This window comes from Battus philenor, unplaced genomic scaffold, assembly GCF_028537555.1.
Source record: "Battus philenor isolate CCGP_79_NKW_IND1 unplaced genomic scaffold, ilBatPhil1.0.hap1 SCAF_2, whole genome shotgun sequence".
Lineage (NCBI taxonomy): Eukaryota > Metazoa > Arthropoda > Insecta > Lepidoptera > Papilionidae > Battus > Battus philenor.
In genome coordinates, this window is record NW_027181682.1 from 1,061,922 (window position 1) to 1,075,545 (window position 13,624).

A 13,624-nucleotide genomic window follows, 5' to 3' on the forward strand; every position below is an offset into this window, starting at 1 on the left:
CCGATGATATAGTTTTTTCTTTATTATTAATATCTACATTCCATAGAAACCAGCGTCCGTGCTTTTGTTTTTACAATAAGGTTTATATATCCGAAATTTTTTTGTTTACCTTTTTGCATGTACATTTTGGTCTATTTGAAACTAACTTAAAGTCAAGTAATTATTATGATTTTTTTTTAAATCGTTGGTGTCTTGTTTGGTTTTGGCGACGCCCTGAAAATGTCTTTATATCTACTCCGTATTGGCATCCTCAGGTTGTGAGCCAGTATCTATGCGACGGTTGCGGTATTCACATCGACGAATCTTGCGATCGCATCTTGAGTCTCGTCTGTGTATACACGCACATGTGTGACGTGATATTGCTACCACCGCATGATGGACACTGGTGTACAACCGGAGGGTGTCTGTTGTTCGATGAACTAGTGGATGATGTAGTCATAATTGTTGAGACCATGGAAGACATGGGTGTAATGCTCAATGATCTTAGCCAGCCTTAAAATAAATATGAACATGATGAAGTTGATATCTAATGTCCATGTCCAGTCTACTACTCAAGTAATTGTCGGAAATGCTACAGTCTAAGATCTTGATGATCTTGTATAGCCAGGATAAACCTAACTAGGTTAGTCCAAAATAAGGACCAATATTTAGCCACTTCCGCACATGCAGTGGTAGTCGTGCAACAAAGTGCACCGCCCGCTCACTCTGTGTTTGGCACTAATCGGTGTAACGTAACTCCTGAAGATGCTCCGTGGAGGGGTGAAACACGTGTTGAGTGATTTAACGGTGTCAGTTGTGTAATTAGCATTGTTTGCCGCATGCGCTTTTATCAGCGGGCTGGCGGGCGGTGCACTTTGTTGCAAGACTATCATTGCATCTGCGAAAGCGGCTAAATATTAGTCCTTTTCTTACTTAGGATGAACTTCCGCAAAATAACGCCTGATTCCATTAAATAGGTTAGTTCAACTTCGAAAAAGGGATCACTCGTCGAATCCAACGCGAACGGAGTATAGAAAGCTCCAAAACACCTTCTCGTTCAAAATACCGCAAGTCTAAAGACGAGAAGTGTATTGCAAATGATGACACGTGGATCCGAGATCTGGTTGCCAACGATGGACCTCATAGGAGGCTCAAGTTTACCTAGAGGACAATGAACAGGACTATTCTTAAAGTTTCGGAGAACCGAAGTCATGGATGTATTTCAAAGATTTGCTCATTTAAAATGATAATGGACGAGATATATCGCTCGTGCAACACATCACTTGGGTAGGCTTTCCAGTCGGTAAACGGAAGACATGGTTAAGATCGATAGTGGCGATTTGAGAGGAGCCGTATCCCCTGTAGTAAAAGGAGAATAAAAATTACCAATATTATATGTGTGATGTTAGTTTTTCTCTGAAATATTATTAAGTAAATTTAAAACAAAAAAATTGTTTATGGTAACATTTCAAGAAGGGATAGGGAGTTATAATAAAATATGAAAGAAACCCTTTTAAGAAAAAAATGGCCGAAAGACTGATCTCTATCAATACGCAAGGATTTTTTTTTCTATTACGCATAAGTAATAAAATATTTTTCGGGTATTCACTACGCGCAGCTTCAGTCCCTTACTCTCATTCGTACCCTTTTTTATTGAGGAAATTTATCTACGCCTCTCTACCTATAAGTGATTGTCACGAGTTACTATTTCTTCTACCTAACCTAGTATTTATTTCATTTGTAAGTTATGTTTAGATGAAGTCATTTTCAATTATCAACAACCTAAAAACATAAGGTCAAACCTAGTTTAGACTCTAATAGTTATATAAAAAAACTATTCGTCTTGTTCTTTTCAACCCACTAAACCTAGGCCTCCCCCAAATCGCCACGATGACCGGTAGTGCGCTACCAGCGTCCAAAAACTTCCTGCAACCTTGACTATGTCGTGGGAGTTGGAGTACCTGGTGGAGTGTCTACCCTCGTCTACCAGCCCGTTGTCATAACTCGATAACTTTTTGACCTTGTACATTGGCTGTGCGAGCCACTTGCGATGCCTATTGCCATTTCAGACACGCAATTGATCAACGTCGGGGACTTTGGCTCTTCGGTGAATTTCATTTCTGATTTGATCTCGCATCGAAATCATGATTATAGCTCCCTTTTTAATCTTATGCCGTCATTACCTCACACCGGCCAAAGCTCTTGGTCTTCAATCATTGTAGTGTTTTGTACCTTTATTAATATTTAAAGTTTTTATGTCTGGGCGATAACATGTTGTATATCCAGTACTCTCTTCTGTGCCAAGTGCTCACGGAACAAGAAAAATTCTCCGAGTATCTACATAAGTTTGTGGCGTGCATATCGCGCGCCACTCGCTAACCGCTCCGCCTATGGATCGCGCCTCAAAAAACGAGCTCTTACCCTCGTGCCCGCGCAGTCGATCGCATCGCGGTAGCGTCGGTAATGAAACGGATAGATGATAGATGGCGCCACGGTAGACGCAACAAAAGTTTGCATCGCGCTGTTGAGAGTCTCCGCGCTCATCATAATCTGCTAGCGGAGGTGTGGTCAACATTAACAAGAAGCTACAGAACTACCTTGTCTCCCGCAAGTTTAAACTCAATGAGTCCCTAGTGTATATGTGACCCAACGCTGGACCAGATCGTGGTGCACGCAATCCTTTACTGTCCTTATTTTGCGGCATGAGAACACATCATAAAATAGAATTGGGAGTCAAAAAGGACACAGCATAACCTCCCTGTTGGATACCGTCACGCTTTCTTGCATACGTATAAATTAATTAATTAATTAATTTTTACGTATAAATTAATTAATTTTTTTATCAACTCCTTTATTATAAAGGAGTTGATAAAAAAATTAAGGTCGGAGCAAAGAAATAAACAGGTACATAAAAATAACTGTCATAAAGAAAGAAGATATATTCAAAACTTACAACTGTAAAATAAAATGTAAAGATGGATATAAAATAAAATGAATAAATCAATTTAATATTTGTAATTTTTTTAACGTGAACGCAAACATAACAGATAACACATCACGTATAGGCATGTTTTAGACATGTTACTAATTTTCAGATAATCTTATTCATTGTCTAATGTATTGTGTATATATGAGAAGTGAAATACAATACAATACATACACAACCTAATTATTGTACTACAAAAAGATTTTACGAGATACAATTGTATGTACAAAGACATATTGTCCCATAAGATACTAAAAGGATGGTATGTAATATCCATTTACATTAATATTCTTAACCACGGTTTAAAATAATTTAATTTTTATTAACAAATCTATCACATGTTTCTTTTTAATTAACAATGGTAACTAATTTTTGTCCTGAGATACGTTTTAAGATTCTTTACAATTTTGTTAAATAATCACAAGCTATCTTTCCATGAATTGTAACAGCAATACTTAAAACAACACCTTATAAATAAAACTCAATTAAAGTTTGAGTTACCATTATTAGTTTATAAATTTAGTTTCAGATTCATGTTTAGTTTCAGCTACTTTATCGTTTTCAGAGTCTATTACAGTTCGAGGGTTTTGTAACAAATTAAATTTCTTACCAGTTTCAATTTCAATTTAATTTTCAGGATCAAAACATTCGCGAATGACAACCAAAGTTTCGATTTTAATATAAATGTCATGTTTACTTTCAGTTGTATTTTCAGTTTCAGAGTCTGTTTTAGTTCTAGATTTCAGTTTTAGATGCGATTTCGTACTAGTTTCTGCTTAAATTTCATTTTCAGTATTAAAACTATTACTAATGATAGTCACAGTTTCAGATTTAGCATCAATTACATCACACGTTACAATTTCTTTTCGGTTTTCTGCTTCAATAACATTTACTTTTTCAGTATTATTTTTATATTTATTAGTTTCGCTTACAGTATAAAATACAGTTTCAAAATCAATCCCAGTTTCAATTTGAATTTGACTTTGAATAATTTTAGGGTTACCGTATTAGACTGTGTTCACTGATCGAAAAACTTACAGCTACAAAAGTCTATCAAAACTATCTATACACATGAATGTATTTGTCAATAAGTTATACACTGTCAAAAGTACAACTGATAAAGCTGTCGCAACCTTCAATTTTGAATTTAATGTAAGCTAAGTGGTTTATAAATGTTTCAACAAATTCTCACCGAAATTCCTAGGCCTGTTTGTACTCGTTGGTCTTATCAAAGTTTACCGGATGTTTAGACGTTAATAATGTTGATAAGCGAGGGCGAAAATTTGCACGCCCGTAATGAATGGGGCCCCGCGTGCCATCTGCTGAAACCTTCGTAGTACCAGAGACAAATTATCTAATGGTTTCTCGCTGTCTTTTCGTATATAAATATACATGAGATATGACATCATATACACATTTTATTTGACATTTTTTCAGATATTTATTAATATAATTAATACTATATATCTTTTACGCTTTATTTATATGTAAAAATTATTACATAAATAATATCGCTTCGTTACTCATAAAACAACTCAGACTCTGCGCAAAGCTCGATCAATGTCGTATTTACCTTACATCAGAATTCATACCTATTTATTAACCCATAAATGTATTTATTATAATTGCAAAATAAATAAAAGAATTATTATTATTTATAATACTGTGATCAAAAAGTAAGGTGACTTTGTTTATTCAACCAATTTTTTTCCAACGCTATCTAGTCTACGAAACAGTCTGAATAGTCTTTTTCCGGTATAGCCTTCAAGAAGTTTTCATCTCCTCATGTCAAAACGACGTCCCTGCATTTTCCTTTTGAGTTTGCTGAATAACTAGAAGTAGCCGAAGCCAGGCATCAGGCGCCATCAGACGAATACGGTAGTTGCAGAGCGATATGAAAAAGTCGCGAAGAACCAATGAAAAAATTGAGTGGTTTTACCACCAATCTAGACTTGATGCGTTTAAGACATAAAACTTCCTTCAAAATATTTAAAGGTTAGCCAAATGATATTCCAACTTTTGAAAAATAGACGCTTGGCAAAGGCTACAGTTATACCAATTTAAGAAAAAAATTACATACCTTCCCGGGAGTTTTAAATAACTATTTCACCGTAAGAAACGAAAAATTGCCAGTAAAAATAATATTTTTCCTGGTACCTGAAAAGTAAATTACGCCAAGCATTTGACGACGATCAAAAGGAAAAAGGCGTGTTAAGATCTAATTATCGTTTAATACAAAAATATAATAAATTTTAGCAACCCTTTCATACAATGCATTGGGCGTTCACCTTCAATGCCCAAATTATAAATGATCCAATACTGCTCTTGAAGTCCGTTACATAAAACAGGTAATGTATGCAACAACCTACAGGCGTCGCTGTTTCCTGCTTGCTATAACTTAGGAGTATTCAAGTCAAAAGTGAAAATGTTTCTTCTAGGCAAGCATGTAGCATAGTAGATCTCGTCATTGCTTAACATCAGGCGAGACAGATGTCAAATGCTTTGCCTGTAGTCGTTAAAAAATGAGCGATTTCAGAAATGAGTTCACTCTTTACAGGCTGTAATCTCAAACATTAAAATTTCCCTAAAACCTCTTCAGCAGGTTTTATCGATACTTCTTTGTTTATACCTCTCGCAGCTTCCTTCGCTGAATAAAAATTCACTATTTTTATCTGAAGAAGAATAAAAACTGTGAATGAATAGGCAAATAGATTTCCTATTCCCTAATTTTGAGGCTTTAGGTATTTTTATTTTTCAGTAAGCTCTATCAGTGCTATAAGGTTTAATGTTCTTGTAAATAAAAATAAGTTCTGTCTATAAATCACCTCCACAACGTTGGCAATCTTTTGTTTATTCATTGAAAGCTTTTAATGTTTCATAATCATTTCAACTATAAGATGAAAGGACCTGTTGGAAACAGCTTGCATCCAAATGTAACATTCTTAAACGTAACACCAGAAGTTTAAGCTTTACGTAATAATATATTAGGATTTCCATAAAGTACAAAAAGGCAATTAAAGGCTTTAAAGGAACCTCTTTCATTAAATGTTTGTTAAGTGAAATAAAAATTCAATGGCGGAAGCGATTCATTTGGGATAATGTTTATTTCCTTCCGGAATGTAATTTATTTTGGCCAATCACTTTTTACTACCTTTTTCTCGTGATTTATGAGGATTTAAGTGCTATTGAAATCTTTTAATTCGTTGATTGAGAGGTGCTTAAAATTTTACAATGGTTATTTAAATTTTTTGTACATCTCTAAGTACGTATAATTTCTACTTAAAAACAATAAGTATTTACAGATAATAAAGGAATTTTAACTGTAAATTTTTAATGCCAAAGTAACATCATGCAATATGTTTTATTTATTTTAGATTTAAATGTGGCCCCCGCTATTGGGAGCCTCTCGTACCCCCTATCTGGTGTGGGACAGGGACTTTTTACTTACATTTTTTGTTATTTTTTCACATACATTTTTTTATTTTCTTTCTCTTCATTTCATTCTCTCTTTTCGTTCATTTCTTTCTTTCCACAAATCCACTGTCTTTCCCTTTCGCACTGTATCGCCTTTCATTCGTTCCTCATTACTTTTACATTTTCTTAAATATAAAATTTAATTTTATTTAATTTAAATTTAATTTCACATTTTTAACTTATGTTCTATTATTATTCTATATCACATTTTTTACTTATATTGTATTATTATTCTATATCACTTTATTACTTTTCTTTGTCAGTCTTATTTGTTTGCAATTTTTTATTTTCGTTTTTTACAATTTATTGGGTTTTATTTTTCTCTATTAAATTTCTTATTATTTTTTGCAAAGAATGAGGAACCGTTCTTTAGTTTTTTCGTCGCATATCAGGGAGGCTATTGTTTCGTCCCTTATTTTTACGCCAGACCGGCACTCGAATTCGAGCCAGATTTAAAAGGTTTAGTACTACGTATACAGAATTTCTAAGATTACCGACAGAGTTCGAAGAATTGCTAATCCGAAGTAACAGTAGGTGGTACATAAGGCTTCTGCAACTGATAGACCTTAGGGCCTATAGGTAGCCTATAGTGGGTAGACGCCCCACTATGTGGACTGTCGGCATAGTTAAGATAGAAATCGCAGGAAGTGGACAGCGCAGGAACAAAGGCAGTGTGCGTCCATCGGCTGAAAAGATGAAGAAATAGAATGTTCCAAGTGATCGTAGCACAAAGAACCATTCTTCTGAAGTGGCGGTGGATGGAAGACATCGTTCGTACAACCGACGGGCGTTCAGTCTGCAAAGATCTCGTGGCCTCTTCGATATAATGCCAGCAGGACGGGTAGAAAATCACATAAATCTACTACTTCTACGCTACGTTACTGGTGCTGGTCTCTGGTCTCCAAGAACCTTAAGGCTCCAGCGGTCGTCTGTTCTGTGTGATACGTGACGTCCCAACTGATGTTTCAATATATCAATTCTCTAGGCTGTGTCGATTACGTATATCTTCGAATCTCTTCGTGAATGAATGAACGAATGTACGAATAACAAATGAACGAATCAATAAATGTTCTATAAGTTTTCATGTCAAATATCATCATTCACAGTAACTCCGGCTATAAAGCCAATATTTATTACATGTAAGTAACATTTTCGTTCATTCACCCTGTTAAGCCAGTCATTAAGCAGATTATGGTGCCTGTCCAGTCTGTCCGGCGACAACCAAGTATTATGTTGTATTTTATTACTTTGTAACAAACGGAGGGCATTTGCTTTGAGTTTTGATGTGGAGTGTTTATTTGAGAATGTTATTTACACTGACCACTTTTAATTACACACAGAAAAGTTTCCGTAGTTTATAGAACACAGACGCTTTCTGCAAGACATAGCCTAGTATGCCTCCGTCAAGAATATCCAGGGGCCTAGCGATGCTGTTGCTAATCCGTCAAGCTGTATATGTTTGTAATTATTCCACAAAGTGTAAATAATATAAAATTGTAGGAGTGGTCGTAGTACTGTAGCTTCTTGTTCTTCGGTAGCTTCTTGCTCGTCGATTGCTTCTTGTTCGTCGGTTGATTCTTCATCTTCAGTTGCTTCTTGATATGTTGACCACACCTCCGCTAGTCCTTATAATGAGCGAGGAGACTCTCAACAGCGTGATGCAGGTTTTCGTTGCGTCTACTGTGGCGCCATCTGTCATTCATCTGTTTCACTGCCGCCGCGATGCGATTGACGGTCACGTGGGTAAGAGCTTGGTGTTTGAGTGGCGCGCGATATGCACGTCACAAAATGTTATCCTCGGAATCGAATCCGCGACCTATGACCGCAATTCCCAGTCCTCTACCGCTGGCTTAGTCTTCTAGTTAAAAGCTATCACTATGAAATATGTTATTTTTTTTCTATTAGAATGCGATAAGCCAATAACTTCTGACGTTACAAAGTCTACAGGAACAGATAGTAAACAATAATTAGATTTAATACGCAGTGAACTGAATTTTTAAAACATTTATTCTCCCTATGTTACTATTAAGTCATAAATTATTATTGAAACCATTTAATTTTTGTATCGTACACCTTACTATAAATTAGTAAAGCAGAGAATGAGCAAAATGTTTATTCCTTTATATCTTTTCCACCTGTATGCAATCACCCTGGATAATTTCTAAGATAAATAAACATATGAATAATATGGGCATACTACAGTATGTAATTCAATTATATGTCTTGTTACTTATGCCTTTTTAGTAATAATGTACTCTATTACTTATTGACCGCTATTCCAATATATATTTACAACATAAATATCAAAAGAACAGTGACAATTGGCTCTATTTGTAAAAATTAAGACACATTTACATTATGACATTACTTTTGCGCCACCCGTTACAAGTAAGTTCGGGCAAGTAAAATATATATGGAAGAAAAATTTCGATTTAAACCTACACCTGTCATATATAAATAAAGAGAAGAATAAATTTCTTTTCACTTCGCAATAAGTTCCGAGTGCAATGTTAATCAAATCAGAGTTGTACAAGGTACAGTCACCGACGCAAGTGCTTCCCGTAAAGTAAATCTTCGCTTAACTTATTTCCGTCTCCCACCGTTTGTTTAACGAGGGAAATGTTTTAAACATTTTTCCTTTCGGCTATAAAATCGAGGCGCGTACCTCGGGGACGCTTTTTGTGGGATCCATTAACATTTTTCCACCGAATTGTCCACAGCCAATTAATATTGGCGGGAGTTTTCCTGACAACTGAATACGAGAGTCGGGCGTTTGACTTGAAATGTTTCCTTTTTCAATAAAGATCTCGGATTACTCGTGGGAGAGAGTTTTCCTTTAAGAAATGTTAATGTACTTTAATTACTATATACAGATTTAATATTTATATGTGGTTTTATAGGCACATCACTCGTGCAACCAATGGCTTTTGGCTTTGAAAGGTTCGATCAAGAGTGACGACCTCAAGCCGTGGTGGACCGACAACTTAGAAGTAAGAAAACGCACATTAAGTTGTCACTAAAATAAATACATTTAAAAAACTTTTAAGTTAAACGGTTTTTAAAAGGTTTTATTTGATACCCATATTGTGGTGATTGTGGAAAAATATGTACCTAGTCCGCCATATTGGAACGGCGTCCATCTTGAATTTTAAATTTTGACATAATCATCGTGTTTTACTAGGTTAGCCCCTTCATCTGATACCCATATTGAGGGGGTTAAGGAAAAATATGTAATCCGCCATTTTGTTTAGATTTATAATGTTATTGGTTTTATTATATTGTATTGTCATCTAAATTAAATGTGTGTACCAAATTTCAGATCAATCTGACAACGGGAAGGTGCTTAAATTTAAATTTATAATTTTGACCCAAATAAACAAATTCCGTACGGGTCGAACTAAATAAAACCGTTTAATATAATCAATTTCACACATAGTCGACAGATAGACAATAGTCACAAAAATTGCGCATTTATAAGCGGGCTGGCGAGCGGTGCACTTCATTGCACGACTACTGCTACATAGCGGAAGTAGCTATATATCAGTCCTTTTCTTACTTAGGATGGATTTTCGCAAAGTAACACCTGAATCTATTAGATACGACAACGTAGTCACGGGAGGTCGCTGGACCGATCATCGTTGTAAACTTTGAGATACCCCAAGACTGGGCCTTACCGTGGGCGTCTATCGACTGAAAAGAAGAAGATATGTTTTTTTTTTAAATAATGGTATTTGATAACCATATGCCTATATGCCCGGTTGGTGCACGTGAGCACTTTCTGGATTCACTAGAGCTGTATCGTCATTTTTGTGATTTGTTTCACATTGTGTTACTATTTTGTTAATTTCATATCTTTAATAAGAGACTTCTGCGTCGATAATATTATAAAACTAATTAATTTTTTAAAAAATCTATTTAAATTTTTTATTTTAAAAAACTGCTGTCCCGAAAAAAATTCTCTAATCGGTGTAACATAACTCCTGAAGATGCCTCTTGGAGGGGTGAAACACGTGTTGAGTAATTTGGCAGTGGCGGTAGTGTGATTTGCATTGTTTGCCGCATACGCATTTATCAGCGGGCTGGCGGGCGGTGCACTTTGTTGCATGACTACCACTGCATGTGCGGAAGAGGCTAAATATTGGTCCTTTTACTTAAAATTTGTACTGCCAGAAGTCATTGACCTTTTGCGTTTCAATACAAAAAAAATCAGGATCTCGAAGACAGTTCACAGACATCTCCACATCCAGAGACTTTCCAAGACGTTCAATACGTTGTTGGTCCGCATAGTGATAGGAATACCCACAGCACGTCTACCGGCTCATCATTATCCGAGAACTTTAATTAATAAAACAAAAGAAAAATAAAAAATTATCAGCCAATCACAATGCGAGAAATATTGTGCACTCAAATATTTTTCGCCTTGTTATTGGCAGATTATTTTCAGTTACTTGTCGTCGTTTTTGTTGTTGTCTCTTTCTCATCACGTAAATATAAAATTGACTCCACAGTGTTCGATGTGCAGCTGACGACGATGTTTGTAGCTCATACATACATATTTGTATGAAAGATTAAAACATATACACCTATCCCCCGATTTACACAGTAGATACGTTCCTGAGAAAAACATGTAAATCGAAAATTAAAAATTTTCAAGTCAAAATCGTGTAAATCGAAAAGCTTGCAGAAAATGCATAATTTTGCTATTTAACAGTTGTGATTTTTTTCAATATTTTTAGGTGTACACAGAAATAAAAATAGATTGCATTGAGAAGCTAAAATATCATCATTTCTCAGCCATCATTTTCCTCCAAAATTTCCTGCATTAATTCCCTGTGAATTTTACTTTTATCACAGCCGTTAATTTATAATAATCTAAATTATGCACTCGCTTGTAATTTACGAATACGAAAAGTTAAATCTTTCTGAAACTGTGAAACTTTCACTTAAATACAATTTTCCGTATATACAATAAGCTCGTGATTCCCCGTGAAATGTGTACACAGCACACGTGTTCAATCGCAGTAGCGTTTAGTAGAGTGCGATAAAAACAAAAAAAAAACTTATTTGGAAAATCGTGTAAAAGCGAAAACGTGTAAAACAAGTACCGTGTAAATCGGGGGATAGGTGTATTGTATAAGGTTACACATATACATATTGTCAAATTAAATACGTATTACACACCTCACAATATACGACCTTATATATATATATATATATATATATATATATATATATATATATATATATATATTTGTTCCTAAGTGTACAGATAAAGTGGCGAAAATGAATCCATTCGTAGCAATCGCATCGCCGCGGGCGAGCTGTGAAAATAAAAAGTCTCCGTCATTAAGACGGCGAAGTCGTCTTAATTAATTTCACGCTCATTTGTCTCCGAGTGAACGGCGCGCAAGGAATCCACGAAGAAAAATCAGACGATAAACTGTTTTGCACATTTCACGTCGGACGATAATTACGTCGGGAAAACGATTTAAAAGTTTTAATACGGGTATAAAGTATTTTTAATGTAACACTTAGAAAAGTTGTTCGTTTAAAGGAACATTTAAATATTTATATTACTTCAATGTCTATTAACATCATTTAAATCGTAAAGTGTCTTCTATTTGACATTTACTTGCATACAGCTTATAACTTTTTGGCGAACATTTTAGGCTATAGGATAATGACTTTAAAGAGTTGGCGTCTTATTAAAAGACTTTTGTAACACTTTATCAATTTGTTTAACACACGAACAAATTTTTATTAGCGCTTGAGTGCGAGCAAAAAGGACGTGCATTCGTCGTAGGACTCTGGGGCGCAATGTGCTCTGCGACCGAGTGAAAGCGAGCAATAGAACAAAGGCGCAAAAGAAATAAAAGAAACAAAAGAAACAAAAGTAACAAAAGGTCTGCGCCCGCGTCACCGGTGCGTGCATGTGCTCGCTGCACTAATTCGGCACACTAAGTTTGCCCGTCGGCTACGCTCGCCCACAAAATCTTACACCTATTATTCATTCAGACATCACATCAATGTATATACGACTCCCACAACTTCAATCTGTAAATGGGCCCCCCGCATATTTTAAATATGATCGGTTTAAATAAGCCCGACAACACTTGCCGTTCTAAACTAGACTCCACTCCACAACCTATAACAGCACCTATCCAATAAAAACTAGGGTTGCCAAAGTGCTATAATCTAAAAACACCTACAGAGATAGACATAGAGAGCATCGCCGTTATGATGGGCGACGACAACCTTCGCCCATCATTCCTATCTTTCGCTCGTGGGGTGGCGCGTGATACGGTTGAACGAAATAAAACTGTATAGAATAAGGTACTTAATAAACTCTGCACAAAATAAATTGTTAACTAATAATGAGAAGTAGAAAAAGAAATGTGTAATAAAGAATTAAGAAAGTAAAATAAGTGTGTAAATAAAGATAAAATAAATAAAATATACCTAGCCACCTTAGAGTAAGAAAACGATGGAAGAAACGCGAGAAAAGAAAGAAGGTATAAAAGAGAAAAACGTAAGATATTGTGAAGGACGAAAGTAAAGAATGAAAGATATTGTGACGCGTGAAAGAGAGTGACAAATAAAGAAAAGACAAAAAATTATTGAACAAAGAAGTCCTTGATCGCAAAAAGTTAGAGGTACGAGAAGCCTCAATAGCGGGGGCCAAATAAAATAAAATAAAAAAAACACCTACAAGTGAAGTCATACATTTTTTGATAGTTTTGCTATTAAAGTTTATTTCTATAAATCTGTTAATAGCTATACGTGGGAAGCTTTGCCCAGCAGTGGAAGTTCTAAGGCTAAAATATTGATGATAATATCTTTAATGTAATTAACAATAGTATAATAATTATTTTTTATTTGTAACTAACTGCGTCCTGCGACTTTGTCCACGTGGAATTTATCAAAAAATATTTTGTTTATTCGTTGGCTGTTTTCGTTTCAATTCAAATCAGCATGAACTGTCACGATAACATATAAAATTCTTGGAATTACCGTTGCGCCATCTGTCGAAAATTGGTACTAACTTAGAAACTTGTAGGCTCATGCATAACAACTTTGTTGAAGATCATCTCATGATTAAATGCATAGTTTATGATTATATAAAGGATATACAGACAGAAAAATAAATGTTTCATTTTTATATACATATGTTTTTTTTACCTCCAA